Below are 16933 nucleotides of genomic sequence, written 5' to 3'. Positions count from 1 at the left end.
TTGAAGTTCTTGGGACTTAGCATTTGGAAAACTATAGTAAAAATATCCACCCAAGTTCTCTTGAGAGCATCCATAAGCTCAATTTCTTCACTAAGCACTTTCTCTCGAATAAAGTAGTGCTCCATTTCAATGTGTTTTATTTTTGCATAAAAAATAAAATAAAATTTTCACCAATTTGATTGCACTTTGATTACAATTTACTTATATCAGATAGCTAATCCCCTTTTGAGCAACACTAACCAAAATCTGGAACGATACATATTCTTTTTAGATATGGGCCGGATAAAAAGCTAACCTTTTTAGATATAAATGCACTTATGCCTCAGCAAGCTTTTTAGTCAATATAGTAAGCTGTTTAGTCTAGGTTTTAAGTCATGTGCATCGTCAAATAATTGCTCCGAAGCAAACGCCGCTGAGACCTGCTCCAAACTATCACATTGTCAATCTGTTCCTTCAAACTAACCGCATTGTCGAGTTATCAACCGAGCCGAGCCATTAAGCCAAGTCATCAAACCACTAAATAATTTCTCTATAATATTATTTGGAGTTGGAGTTAAACTCATGACCTTCTTAGTCATAGAGAAGATACCTACCAACTCTACGAGAGTTACTTAATAAAAGATACATGTTCTTATGCCACAAAATCTGACATTTTGTACTCACTGTGTGTTAGAGTGTGTTGCATATATAAAGATCATTATATATTATTATGTAGTCATTGTATATATAAAAATTGATATATATAACTATTGCATATGTAGACAATATCAATATATAACCATTGTATATTTAGAGTTAGTCAATGCATCCCATCATTCCACTTTGTCATATCAAAATGTATTCCATAAACTTAGATAAGATAAAAGCTAATTTTTCCTTGTTTTATGTTCACTTTATATCACATTAAAATAATTATTATACCATTTTTTTAGATTGATGCTAACCACATCTAAATTAGAGAGACAATTTTATGTTTTATAACTGCTTCAGATTTTCCTTTCAACCTCTGTGTGAACCAAGTTTAAGGTTTTGAGAGTTGCTCTACCTTGGGCTGTTGGGCAGACGAGTTTGTGAGGAGGCCTAGTTTGGTCAAATACTCGGAGAAGTACTACGGCGACGTCTCCTACGTGTCCGGAGAGAGAGGAAGAGGAAGCGAGGAGCAATGGTGGCGGAGGTTGCGAGGTCTGCAGCCCGCCGAGTTCTAGAACGGGAGTGCGATAAGCTTGTCACCCATGCGAGAGATCAGATGCCAAGGGATCCTCTTAAACATCAATAACATCGATACCGAGGAATCTGTTATCGGATTGCGAAATGGTACATCCTATCTCTAATTTGGGTGATCTTGTTCCTGTCTATTTGGAGGCTCTGTTGAGAAAGATGGATTTTTTAAGCGATTTTTGGAGGATTTGGTTGTTGAGTATTTTGTTTTGAATGGATTTGGGATGTGGGTTTGCTTGCTAGGCTGGATGGTAATAGTTAGTTTTACTTTTATCCCTTTCTGATAGACATGTCATGGCTTGGTAGTAATGTTGTAAACTAAGGTAGCACTGACTTAATTTCTTTCTAGTATATTGGTATCCTAATAAATTTTGAGTGGTCGGATAACTTGAACACACAACTTTTCTGTCTATTTCTGTATCAGAATTAGCATTGGTCGACACTTAAAACCATAGAGTTAAAAGTTGAGGAAGCTGGTGCTTTTGCTATTTGACAACAAGAGGGTTTTTTTTTAATCATTTGAGAGTTCACATGTTAGATATAGGTCGGACAAATGATGAAATACTCTGGATACATATTTAAGCTCCACCAAGTTTTAGCCAACATGCTAAGCTGTATAGATTAGACTCCAAGTCATTGCACTGTTGAGCTATTGTTATAAACTAAACACTATCGAGCCATTGCTTTAAAGTCAACCCATCGCCAAGCCATTGAATCGAGTCAACCCTAGCCAAGCTAAGCTATCGAGCCAAGCCACTAAGCCACTTGAAACCTAACAATTGAATAATGCATCGAACCCGGCTTCCAACTAGCATATTTTTTATTAGCAAAATTAATTGCTTAGAGTTGACTCCGTGACCTCTTTGGTCGCCAAGGAGTCACCCTCACATCTTTTGAAAGTTGGGTGGTATTTGACAATCATATTTATCTCCTTTTTTTTCCTTTTTAATTTTTTAAGCCCTATTATGTCTTTGCCTTGGAATAGCTTTGAAATGGTGTATTGGACCTGCTTTTCAATATCATAAGATTTTATTTGATTCATGTCTTCTTTATTATGGCTTTGCCTTTAGGGCAAATTTAACTTATTGCAAAACCTTGAGTGCGTGAGATGAATATGGAGTTATCTGAAATTTGTCATTTTAATCCATTCAGCCATACGAACTAGTAATAGTTAGACAATAATCAAACATATGACTAAGATTACCTTAAATTCTATACCACAATAATCGCAGTAGAAACTAAGGAATACCTAAGGATCAATGTATCAATGACAGTTTCTGGATAGCTGCCATCAACGTTACAATTTGAAGGAACATACTGCATATGCATGATACTCCTAAAATCCACAAGGAACTTTTTATTAATATTGTTTGCATTAAGGATTCCAATATCATGATCGATAACGGTCATTCAAAAAAAACAATACGTATCCATTGCTTATATTGGATCGAATTATTTTTTAATTACGTAAAATTTTAAATATTACTAAAAAATGTAGAAAAATTTCTAAAAATTTAGAAAATGATAAGAAAATAAAAATTACTCACATATGAAGTCTAAAAATTTTAAAAATGTTTTAACATACTCAAAAGTTAAAAGTTTGATGAATCCCGAACTGCTCATAAATTTTTGTGGTCTTTATCATCATAATTACCATAAGTTTATAAATAATAGTGCATATGCTCAAAAAAGTGATTCCATATACTATTCATATTGTACGGATCTTGTTATGTGACTTGTGTTTGAGGAAATTAATAATCACCATATGAATTTTATGTCTAAGGATACTCGGGATAGTAACTAGTATAAGAATCTTATGATGACTCCAAATAATAAATGTTAAATGGATCATAATCATAGGGAGCAACATTTTCACGACAACGTCGCTGATATGTATATACATTATCTGTTTATCTGTTTTCAATCCCTATGCCTTATTGATTTTTCTCAGCGAATGTAAATGAGATGATCTCACCACCATGTGTATCATTCATAGTTCCCAATTTCTGTCGATCTCGGCCAAAACCAGTCGATTAGCTCGTTTTGACTGGGGTATCGACCGTTTATGGCCGATCTCACCCAAAACTGCCGAGAACGGGTGGGATCTGACCGGGACCCCACTCGTCCCGCTGCCTCTCTTTCTATTTTTCTCTCTTTTCTTTCTTTCTCTCTTTTTCTCTTCTTTCTCACTTCTTCCACCGGCAACTAAGTAGATCTCCGACGACCTCGACCTTCAGCGACATTTTTCGATGAAGATTCAACGACCTCGACCTTCGACTTCTCTTTCTCATCCTGCATCGAGTAGATCCAACGACCTTTACTGTTGCTGTTGCTGTGGGAAGTAGTAACACCAGTTGCTGAGAGCCTGAGAGAGAGAGGGGGGAAGAAGTAAAGAAAAAATGGGAGCCTTATTTCTGTGAGTAATTTTTGAGTAAGTTTTAAATTTTGAGAAGGGAGGGGGAGAGAGAGAGCTTGATATTCATCAAAATTTTAAATTTTAAGTAAGTTAATACATTTTAAAAGTTTTTAGGCTTCATATGTGATTAATTTTTATTTTCTTATTTTCCTCTCATTTTTTCTAAATTTTTAGAATTTTTTTTGCATTTTTAAATAATATTTAGAATTTTATATAATTAAAAAATAGTTTAATCCGACAAGAGCAGCCGATACTGCCGATTCGTATCATTATTTTGAATTGCCGATACCGATCCTGATACTAGGAACTTTGGTATCATCAAGATTATTATTGGTACTAGTAAGTATATATATCTCTTGCTGTCGAACGACTTATACTAGCCTTTTCTTTGGTTGTGGTCTCCCCCAATATCACATCTAACTATGAGTTATCTCTATTATCTAATAATCTGTCATTTACTTCTCTGATCTATAGAGTCAAGGGTCTTCTTCATTAAAAATATGATTTAAATTAATCAAATGCTCATTTTTCGTTTTCTTAAATTTCTCTCAATCTTATATTATAATTTAAAAAAAATAACTTCTCCAATCTTTCTATTATCAGCCTGTGTTTTGGTGTGGATTAAGGAGAAAGTAATCTAATTTCTTTCATACTATGATGAAGACAGTTTGATTTAAAATTTTTTTATACTAATTATGTCAAATTTGGTGCCTACACCTATACATAAATAGACCATCATTCAGCTAGAGTATTATGAGATATAACTGTAGCAATTTTAGCAATACAGAATTACCCAACTCTGAATCTATATCTCTTCATCTGAAATAAGAAATATATTATCGCATACATTTAATAAGAAACTAATTATATTAAAGTTTAAAACTTAAAACAAATAATAATGAATTATTTAATTAAATCATAACTCACGTCTTTATTGCAAATGATTTGTTTATGATTGTCGGACTCAAACCTGCTGATTACCTTCCTAACTCTTAACAAGATTTTAGATCATTATTAACATTTGTAAATAATTAAAATCTTGTATTAAGAAAATACTCTATAGAAATTTAAATTTTATAAGCATTCAAAATTTTTAAATATTTATAAATAAAAATAAATTAGTAAATTAAAGCATGCCTATCAGCAGCGTGCATATCTTTATGTAGTTGTCTATGCTATTTGGAATTAATCATCTTCCACCACTTCATATAACTTTTACTTATATTTTTTATTGATTTTTTACTATGTTCATTGTCTCATATAAGAAACCTATCTTAAGCTTGTCATCACTGTATATAAGTCATAATACCTTGACAAGAGACCCAAATACTGCAGTGACAATTGTAATACCATCATAAAATGTATTCTCAAAAGTTATGTTCTTTAAAGTTTTACTTAAAGTTTTATCTTTAGGTTTCATATTTTTAATTTTTATAAACCACTCATGTGATGTAAATATCCGTATAATATCATTCTTGTAGTGCATGATGCTCTCTAATGCTAAACAATGAGTGATAAATCTAGTGAGGCGGGGTCTGATGTCTATCATCAGTCATCTGTCTAAGAAAATTAAGAATCTAATCATGATTGTATATAAAAATTGTCAATCTCCTTCATGTATGACCATGTCAATTTCAGACTCTTTTACAATATCTTTTAATATGAGATCAATACAATGTGCAATACATAGGGTCTAATATAAATGGGGTCTCTGTAACTAAACTTTCAGCAGTTTTATAATTGGCTCTATTATTAATAATTACTTTGACTATTCTTTTCACCTATTTTTTGTACATCTATCAACTGACAAATATAATATGCACCTTTGAAATGAGCAATAGCATCCATAAAGTTTAAAAATATTGTTCTTATGCTTGAATACACCAAGAAATTGATTATTTCTTCTACTTTGTAAACCTAACCCATTTCACATCAGTGTATAACCAAATTCATCACAGTACCTTTAAAATGTCTTAATATAAGTATAAAGTTTATCTACCTCTGAATCAAAATATTTAATGGCAATATTATTTGAACTGGGAGGCGAAACACCAAGCCTACTAATTCTATAGCATCAATCATATTGTAATAATAAAAACTATCAACTACATTGAAAAAAAATTAGTTGCAAAAAAAATTTAGAGATAGCCCTACTAATTTATTTTTTTATATTTTTAATTCTCTTGAAAACTGTTTTGATAGAAGTCTGTATACGACCCCTTTTCTCTAAAGATAAGTATCTATTAGTTTAATATCTTTAGATTCTGTTATAACATTAGGAGTTCTAAGAGTAGAACTGCTGCCCCTATATTCTCTTTCTTCTTGTATATGAACTGATCTAGATATTTAAAACTTGAAAGTTACCACCACTACTTTTTCTCATCTCTTTCTTCTCTATATATATTTTTACTCTCCTTCATTGCTCTCCTCATCATCCTTTCTACTCTACTCACTATTATCATTATCAATGTGTACATGGTTATACATCGATTTTTGATGAACCATTGACTGTTTTCGTTGTGTAGATTATTTATCCTTTTTTTATCTTTTAAATGAGCCAACATTTGTCTTCTAACTTTCATAATCACTTGAATACAAGTTGCCACATTTCCTTGCCATCCAGCCAAATATTCTTTCATATAACTGACATCACCATTCATTTTCTTTCCACACAAATTGCATTTAACACGTCGTTTATCTTATCCAATAGTGCTGCAATGTTGCTATCCGATGTCGATATCATGTGACTTCTCTTTTAAAGCCATTTCAATTTTTAGTTTTTCACTATAAGTAAACATAAATAAAAATTAAAATAAAATATAAATTAATTTTAAATTTAAGAAAATAAAACCTCTCTCATTTTTATTTTTATTTTTTTTAATTCTCTGTTCCTTCTCTTTCCTCGCTTTCCTCCCCCCTCTCAAACTCTTTGCTGCTGCTGCTGTAGCTGCTATGCAGAAACTACTACAGCTAATCGTGGGAGGAAAAAAAAGAGGGAATGAGAGAGAAGAATTAAAAACTGAAAAAGAAATAAAAAAAACTCACTTGAGGTTGTCAGATTTTAATCAGAGAACGTCGCAGAAGGTTGAGGTTGTCAGTGGTGAAACTTTGGAAGAGGTGAAAAGAAGAGAAAAGAGAGAAACAAAGAGAAAAGAGAGAGAGAGAGCAAGAGAGATGGCTGGGAGAGTAGGGACATCAAACCATCCCAACCCGTTTCGGCCGATACCCCAACCGAAACTGAAAAGTCTGGTTTGCATGCCCATGAATCCATGAATAGAAAAGAAATTTGACCTCTGATGCAGTAGCGAAAGGTGGAACTTTCTTCAATTCTAGCATTCTTTGCATAGTATGACCTATCTAGTACTTTTGAGATTTGTTTATTATTTGACTTTATCTAAATTGAGATGAATGGAGATTGGAGGAAAAGGATCCAATTTTCCGACCCCCAAAAAATTTGGGATTGAAGGCTTTACTTCATCATCATTTGTGTCGTGGTTGTTATTGTTGTTCTGATATTTTGCTGCACTGTGATTCCACAAATTTATACTTCTGCCGGAGTTGCAATATAAGTCCTCATCGCCAGTTCAAGCTACTTCCATATACAATAGGCCAGCTATTATTTAGGTAAAACTATACAATGCTGTGCATCTGGTGTAATATCCCCTGGTTGTGGCTCATTTTTGTGCCTTTTATGCAGTTTCACATCCTGTACCAACAAATTCAAGCTTGCCTTAGGTTAGATGTAGAACTGTAACGGATATTATTTCCATAGAAGTCAGTTGAAACTTTAGAATCATGGGGCTCCTTACCTGCACCTCCATCTTAAAATGGCTATGGACTTGCAGCCTCACCAATGTACTGGCAGGTATATGATGCACCATCAAGCAGATTACCTCATTTGCACCAACCACCTGTGTTTCGCCACCACCCTGGATTGTCCATTCCTGATTCTATGCAACAGCCTTTGCAATATCCTGTGCATCTCTACCTTCTGATTTTAGAATGTGTGAGAGATTCCTCCTCCTCCTTTACTGCAATCTTCTGTTACTAGATGATCACATCTAGTACATTGCACCAAAGTTCGTGCCTACTTCAGCAAGTATATTAGCTCCTAAGACATCAGAATATATTTTACAAAATAACTCTCCTATTAGTTCAGTTTCTGCACCATCTCCGTGAGTCCTCTCACGACCACATGAACTTCCGCAGACTGTTCCCTTGAAGAATCCTTCATCTCAGCCCTTGCGTACAACCCATACAGATACAGGAACAGAACCACAGTATAATCACAGTAAACTGCTATCACTTGAACCATCAATGCATGCTCCAGCTGTAACCAAGGAGTCTATATTGCTATTGCCTAAGCAGACCTCTCAGAATGTAGGCTGGACTATCCTTGTTATGTTGATTTATTTATCAATCATGATTGTGGAAGGCCAGAATCCTCTGATTCAATTGTGTCTAAAAGCCAAAACCTTCTGTATTATATGATCATTTGTATGGTTACATTTATATATAGATAAAATGCTTGTTACCAGAGGAATAAGCAAATGTTTGCAGAATGATATTGAGTGGGTAAAAGCTGATCTTTAATGAGAAATTGAGTAGGTAGAGTTTTCTGGATTTTCTTCCCCACAGCTTTTTTCTTGCTCTAGTAGACCTCTTTGTTCTGACAGCTCAAATACTTCCTTTTTCTTGTTGTTTATTTATTTATTTTTTTGGCTATATTTTTTGAAATCCAACAGTTTCTGGTGGAACTGCAAGATATTTTGGGACTTACATGTCTCTTACTTTGCTGTGTGTCCTCATACATGTTGCCTTCACTAAGCTGTTTTTGTTTAGATGCTAGTGTTGTTTGTGCAGTGTTTTGTATATCGGAAATGTCACCACACATGTCATGTATGTTGGATTTTGATCTTCTTGCACAGCTCATTTGTTCTAGATGCTTAGCCAGCACTATTCGTCTTTAAATTTAGTGGCAGACAACAGAAATTCCAATTGAATGTGGCATCTGCATTACCTTATTGCAAGTATGTTGTGCTTATATGTATTTATAAGACTATTGTTCTCTTCTTTCTTTAGTTTATATGAGCATTGATGAGTGGCTCCATTTTTCAGATGTTATTTCCTTTCTTATTAGTATACCTTCTGTGTGCTTCTCAAGTAAAGGTTCTCTTTGGTTTGATTTTATTTCTCTTTGCATCTGTTAACTGGATTTTCTATTTAGAAGTTGCAGGATGGGTCTCTTGGACTACTAACTAGAGGGCACAGTCTTTTTTTTTTACTGGGCAGTTGAAAATAGCAGAGGTACCTTCTTCAATGTATCGTTATTTATCGACACTTCTGTACAATTGTGCAACACTTTGGACATTAATTATATTGATCTTCGTCGATTTTCAAAGTCATAGATCTATTCAAGAGTTTTTATGGTAGTTTCATGTTTGAGGGTCATATTACATTAGTGTATACCTATGTTGGCAAGAAGGGTCATGGCCATTATTGCGAACCAGGCTTCCTAGGCGAACTGCTGCTTGTTTGCTAGCCTGAGATGAATTAGAGAGGAATACAGGAGCTTCTGGATCCATGCATGCTTCTAAATCTTGAAACAGAATGAATCATCTCACAAAGCATGGAGGAACTCATATTCAGCTTGTTGGATTTAACCTCTGTTTATTTCTAGGAGTTCTTCCTTCATTGTAGACATGAGCAAATGCTTTTAGGTGTACAATACCTCGACTTCTGAGATGTATCCAGATGCACCAAACACTGATTCTGAATTGATTGTTATTTACGATTACATCTAATTCTGATTAATAGTAATCTTATGGTCATAGATGTATTGTTTAATACTTCCAGGATTGAGTATAAATGGATACCTTATGAGGCTCACTTGTGTACTGGTATATGAACATATGTGTATGTGATTGAATATTTGTTACAGTTTTACCCATAAATACCATAAAACTACCTTGATGATTCTCTAAACTCAGTATTGGTTTTAGAATCTAATTTATATCTAGAAGAGACATGCAATAAGAAGCTCAAATTTATATCTAAGTTGTGGTCTTCATCATCTTCCATTTGAGCTGCCCAGATTAGAAGTTCATTAAAATGATGATTAGATATTAATTTGAACTCAAATCTGGTCAAAAATGTATATATTTAATTAAGAGCTCTTCCTCCAAAAGAGAACAGTAAAGACCTGATAGAGATGACCGGAAAATCCATTGATACGATCCTCTCATGCAGGTCAAGTCAATCGAGTCAAGTTTAGCTAGTTTAATTTGCATATTATCTTTAATTTTAAATAGGAGTAGTAATGGGTCGGATTCATTAGAACTTTACTATTATAAATAGGAGTAGTAATGGGTGGATTATTATTATCGTCTAATGAATATTGAGTTTAGCTAGCTTTTTCTTTGACTAAATATTTAGCTAACTTATTATTTTTGCCTTTATGTTTTATCATAGTCATTAGATTGTCTTTGTCTTTATTTTTGCAGGAGTAAATGGTAGCCCTAGATCTCTTTAAAGCACCCAAACTATAGCACACTATCTTTCTCCACAAGCCACCCTACTTTACGGCAGTCTACTACCACTTGTGGTCGTTTGCCACCCTTTAATAACCGCCGCAATGTTAGATTTTTACAAATTTATCTAGTTCTAACATTTTTCTAGTGTTTTATTTTTAACTTTTCACCTCGACTTCTTATTCACGTGAAACCAAAGCTATTAGAGCTTTAACTCAAAGTACCTCCAAAAATATCATAATTTACTTACGTCCAAATCGATCTAGTTCATAATAGTGGTATCAGAGCCACCATTCATTGGCCGATGATTAACACAAGATTGAAGAAGGAACAACCATGGAAGATAAGAACTCATTTATGTTCCTATGGGAATTTCTCTAGCGCCAACTCCACCACCAACAACTGCCAGCGACAAACCACTCGCGTGGGCAGAAGCCTTGATAGAATATGTGGACTTTATTAAGAAAATTAATGAAAGAGATGCAAACCTCCCTTAAGGGCTTAATCTAGGCTTTGGTAGAGGCCCTACTAGTCACCCACTACCACCCTGCGTTGTCAGCGCTATCAGCCACGGTTGAAACATCCCCCCATGGCGAGAATAATCCAAACTGTGAGGGAAGGGACGAGCTGGCCCAAACCGCGACCTCAACCTCTCCTCCGGTTGAGTAGAGGCCCTCCTACCAATGCAGACCCCGACCATCGCCACAGCAATGCCAGAGCAGCCATCAGCACAAGGGTCGATGTTGTCTTCCCTAATGCAGTGGAAACTAAGGCCTAAAACTTTAGTTTTCCACTGATGGTGATCCAGTCATGCCCACCAAATTGCCACGCCCACTATCTTCCTCAGACTAGAACCATGGCTACCGTTTGGTCTAGCACCGACTGAACGACCATCGTCGAAGACATTTATCGCTTCAACAAACTTGCAGCTGGTACCTGCGGTTCTGACGCTTCCACAATCACCAGCGATCACGGCTGGCTTCCTTGGGTCGATGACAAACCAATGGTGGCCACTGCAACAGTCGGCTATCACCTGGTGGTTGAGTCCAATGGTTACCACTAATGGGAGCTACCCGTTTGTCGGGGTGACTTCATTGAGGTTTTCTACCATTGTCGATCCATTATAGTTGGGGCCTTAAGCCCCATCCGTAGCTGTCGGGGGTCGGTGGACCCGTTGGTGACGCACCTTAGCTACTGCCGGCATCGATCGACCACCTCATGTGAACCGGTTTGGGGCTCATGAGCATGACCTCGAGCCTAAGTATGAGCCTGAGGATGATTGGTGGAATGACCTGGTGGACCTACGCCATTAGACTGACCCGAACTAGTATGTAGACCAGGCACGATGTGAGCCTGTCACATGGGCCTATGACCCATGTGACCAGCATCAATCATGAGTTCACTTGGCCCATGATGGCAGGCCACATTATGGATCCAAGTTTGGATTGTCAAGCTTGATTTTTCAAAATTTTTAGGAGGAGACTTGTTAAACTGGACCTACATAGTGGAGCAGTTTTTGATGTACCATGGCATACCCAACCACCAGAAGGTTTAGCTCGCATCATTTCACCTAGAGGGCGTGGCAATCAGGTGGTACCACTTAGCAGAGTAGATTCGACCATTCGAGTCTTGGTAGGACTTCGTTGATACAATTTGTGCTTGGTTTGATCCGACCCAGTACGAGACTTCCAAGCTATGTTGACTAAGTTGACTCAGTCAATAATAGTTCAAGCTTATCAGGAGGAATTTAAATAAATCTGCAATCGAGTCACTAACTGGTCGGAGTTGGCTCTAAAGAGTACTTACATTAGTGGGCTAAGGCTTGACATTCATGCTGCAGTCAAGGCTCTAAGTCCCACTACTTATGATGAGATTTTCTCCCTAGCTGTACTGATGGAGTCGAAGTTGGACCAGCCGTACCGACTTCGTAAATAGAAAGGAGGAAAGTGACTCACCTAGGACCCACTTGAGCCGACTCCTACTATTTCAGCTCAATACACATAAATGGCTCAACCCAATCGCCAACATATCTCAAGCCACTTTTTACCCAATGACTTGGAGGAGCATAGAAAGAAAAACTTGTGTTTTTACTTTGATAGTCATTTTACTCTCGGTCATAAAATATAAGCGCCAGCTAGTCCATGTCATGTTCTTAGGCGGACTCGAAGAGGATGAACCCGAGTCCATTGATTGGCACGATTGGCTGCACGAGTGCAATGATGTGAATGATTAGTCACCTTGAGGACAAGATTTTAGAAGCGTAGTGGATTGATAAGATCTGATCATATGGGTCGAGTCAACCAAGTCTAGTCTAGCTGGTTTAATTTACTTATTGTCTTTAATTTTGAATTAGAGTGGATAATCTGCTTATGGATCCCATCTGCTAGGACTTTACTCCCATAAATAGGAGTGGTCATCTTATGAACCTAATCTGGATTGATCTGAACATAACATTGGTATCAGAGTTGATGTTCCTCGATTGATGGTTAACATGAGATCGAAGAAGACAAACGAAGAATAATCACCCATGGATAGGGGTGAAAATGAATCGGATATAGATTGTATAATGTGTAACCCATATTGGGATCCATATTTTTGGTCTAGATACAGAATTCGATATAGATATTAGACGGATAGCACTACTTAAAACCATATCCTAACTAAATGGATACAGATAATTTTCGGATAGATGATCGAATTTTAAACGGATGTTGATTGAATTTTAAATAAATTATAATATTTTATTTAGAGATAATTAACACAAAATATTAAAATATAAATTTCTTGCATGTTAAATACATATAAAAATTAGCAAAGTTAATCTCTACAAATAATATACAACACATTATTAGTAACAATATCAATATTCACTATTTAAATAAGCAAACTAAAAATTATAAATCATTTCAAAAAATATGCAGATAAACAGATATTCGATATCCATATCCGAATTCGAAAATTATATTCGACCCGTATTTGAATCTGTATCTAGTTTTTTTTAAAAAAAACTTTCTATCTATATCCGAATCCGTATCTGTATCTAATAGAAATTTTTTTTATCCAAATTCGATCCGAATAGGGCACGATAGCGGGTTACGTCGAATCGTTTTCACCCTTACCCATGGAGGATCAAGATCTTGTTTCTATCCTCGTGGAGGTTTTCTCAGCGCCACCACCACCAACAGCAACTACAAGCGATAAGCCACCCGTGTGGGCGATGGCAATACGTGAATCTATAAAGGAGATACGCGGATACAAGAAGTAAGACATGGAAAGCATTGAGAGGATCGAAATGGTTCTCCAAGAAGCAACAACAGCTATCCTAGATAGACTACACCACTAGCCCTTGCTACTTGTCACAGCCGAAACGACCCCCTATTGCGAGAATAATACAAGACGTGAAGAAGGGGACGACCTGGCCCAACTCGCAGCCTCAACCCCTCCTTCAACCATGGTGGATACCCCTTTGCCCTTATAGACCCTCCCAGCTGCCTCAGTCATGCTAGAGTCACCCGTAGTAGTGGCTTTCAAGTCGTCTTCTCCACCATGGTGAAAGTTAGGGCTGAAGACCCTAGTTTTCAACTAGTGGCGATCCAAGCAATCTCGGCCCAAATCACCACGTCCAGTCCCTTCCACGAGACCCCCACAACTGAGCTAAGCTGGCGGCAACCATAGGAGATGGCCAACAAACCGCTTACGGTGACTCTCTCCACTACAACAGACTTGAGCTTTGTGGGCTTGGGTCCGACTTTCTAGCAACCAACGACGGCCACGATCGTTTTCCGTGGGTTGATGGCCATCCAATGGTGGCCACCATAATCTCTAGAGATTGTTGCATGGCCGAATCCGACGGCCACACTCGTGGTGATATCACTCAAGCCAAGCCATATCGGGTGGCTTCGTTGGGGGTCTCTACCGCCTCTACTCCACTATAGTAAAGCCATGGCCACAAACTATAGCAACCGAGGTTGGTGGACCCGCTAGCAATGTGCTATGGCTACCACTGTAGCAACCCGAGCTCGAGCTTGGTTTTCAACTTTCACTATTGCTCACCGTTGCGAGGACCCATTGGACGTCGATTACCACCAGCCAGCAACCTTGCGCAGTTGTCACTGACGCCCATGCAGCCCATAACGGCCCTCATAGGCTAAAAAATATTTTTAGCCCTAGGGTTAGGTTTTAGCTATTGAGTAGAGAGATCAAGGCATGCTTAATTATCATGATTTGGCTCAATTACCTTCCATGAACCAATTGGGAACTTAGGACCACGGCTTGGGGCCCTAGTACAAGCCCAATGATGATTGATGGAATGACTCGGTGGACCCTCATTAGTTGACTGAGCTAGACCTACATGTAGATTCATGGATCCATGAGCATGACGTGAGCCAAAAGATCTATCTCGCTTACTAGTCACTTTAAGGACAAGATGTTAAAAGCGTGGTGAATTATTATGATTTGACTACGTGGGTCGAGTCGAGTCAATTAGTCTAATTTATTTATTATTTTTAAATTTAAATAAAATGGATAATCTACTGTGGATCCAATCCGTTGAGACTTTATCTATATAAATAGGAGTGGTCATGAGATAACTATGTGGAATGAATCTTGAGTTTAACCAATTTATTCTTATTGCCTTTATATTTTATTATACCAGTTAAATCGTCTTTATCTTCGTAGGAGTAGATCGTAACCCTATATCCACCTTCAAGACTCAAATCCTAGCCACCATCCTCTATCGAGTATTTACTAATTTTTCTTGTGTTGACCTACTTCTACTGTTTTATTTTTAATTTTCTATCTTGACCTTTGATTGAATCAAAAGCCATTAGAACTCTAATTCACGAGGCTACCACCACAAAAAATTTCGTAATTTTTTTACTTCCATATTGGTTGAGATTTGGTTCATAACAGGTCATTGGTTGATTATTATTATTGAATGAATCTTGAGTTTAACTAATTTATTATTATTATTTATCTTTATTTGCAGTCATTAGATCATTCTTATCTTTATAGGAGTAAATGGTAACTTTAGATCCCTTCAAAGCACCCAAACTATGGCCACCATCTTCTTCCAAGAGTCACCCTATTTTAATGCCACCACCACCCTTAGCCGTCTGCTACCTCTAACAACCGTCGCAACGTCGGATATTTACAACTCTATCCAGTTTTGACGTTTTCCCACTATTTTAATTTTAACTTTTTACCTCGATTTTGAATTCATGTGAAACTAAAACCATTAGAATCCTAGGCTATTTCTTATTAAAGTACTATAATTTTCTTATGTTTATATTAATCTAGATCTAATTCGTAACACAGAATCATTATATATGAAATTAAAAGAAGAAATGTTTTTTACTTTCACTCTCTAAAGGTTTTTCTTTAGCCTTCTCAAGCTATGTTCAACTAAGCCAAGCTTAATCGAGCCGAGCTATGTTCAAGTTTGGCTTGAGATTGAACTTCAAGCCTAATTCATATAATCAAGCTCAAGCTCATCTCCTTTTGGTTCAATTTGAGCCTACTTTCGATCTTGATAATTAAATCAACCTTGAATTGAATCAATCTTGATTTAGAGTATATATACTGAGTCTTTCAGACCTTGATCTGATCTAATGATTCTACAATCTAAACAAATGAATCAAATTCGACTCACCTAAATATAGGAAATCAAGGGAGCATGCCAACCACAAGCTCTTCACTTGTGCATGCACTAAATCCTCTCTTTTTTTATTATATAAAATTCTAATTTATTTTAAGTCTGTAGACAAAAATATTGCATGCTTCCGAGGAAAGTAGAGCTCCGCACGTCTGCTTAGATTAATATTATCTCCACGTAGATTTAAATTTAATTTAATGCATGGTGTTTGGGTTTGAGGGAGTAAGTATACAAATTAACTCCTATTTTTCACATGCAATATCACATGGTTAGGTACCCATATGATATATGTAAGATATATATATATATATATATATATATATATAATTTCACTTCGGTCCTTTAACTATCACTATTTTTTACATTTTTTTTTAATTTTAAACTTTATTTATTACCCACATGCATTCTCTTCTCTGAACTAATATAAATATTCATGTATATGATAACAAAAATTCAGTATATGGTTCACGAATATGATAATAAAAAAGTACAGAGCATATGTAAAAGACCTTAATAATTTATCTCTTTCTAAAAGTACTATAAGTGTCATTTAACAGAATATTTATAAAATATTCTTAATTGATGATCATTATAATTAATAAAAACATACGAATTACTAAAGTACTTTTAATTCTTCAAGTTTAGAGTGCAAAATATAATTACTATTTTTTTTCCTATACTATATTTTGATTAACTAATATAGCTTTAAAACAATTTCAAGTCATATATTTAAGGACAAAATTTAACTAATATAATTGTATATTTAAAAGGGCTCAACAATTTCGATAGCAATTATAATTTTTGAAAGAATATAATGATAATTACGATATTTCAAAAAAAAAAAAGGTGACAATTATATAAAGCTCCTAAAGATTCTATTACATGTACCATGCATCTCATTATATATATAATTGCATTTTAAGTTCATTTTTAACTATGATTAGTTAAATTTAAGTGATGTAATTGCCATTTTGAAAGGGCTCACTGGCTTTGATGGAGATTATAATATTTTAGGAACGTAATGATACTTATGCAAAAAATTTAAAAATTATATATATATAGAGAGAGAGAAGTACAATAGAGAAGTACAATTAATGATGAAGGTGGTGTATGTAC

At 35.7% G+C, this 16933-nt stretch overlaps 1 long non-coding RNA gene across 1 annotated transcript; it reads left to right on the top strand.

Moving 5' to 3' along the window:
- Positions 1–892: 892 nt before the first annotated feature.
- LOC140782219 (uncharacterized) lies at positions 893–9035 on the top strand. The gene is made up of 2 exons (XR_012107837.1): positions 893–1314; positions 8862–9035. It is a non-coding gene; the product is annotated as an uncharacterized lncRNA (long non-coding RNA).
- Positions 9036–16933: the final 7898 nt, after the last annotated feature.

The sequence above is a fragment of the Typha latifolia genome, chromosome 2 (assembly GCF_019914945.1).
Source record: "Typha latifolia isolate L0001 chromosome 2, TyphaL0001v2, whole genome shotgun sequence".
Lineage (NCBI taxonomy): Eukaryota > Viridiplantae > Streptophyta > Magnoliopsida > Poales > Typhaceae > Typha > Typha latifolia.
Note: the sequence above shows the minus strand (reverse complement) of the source record. Positions and strands in the feature narration are given on the sequence as shown.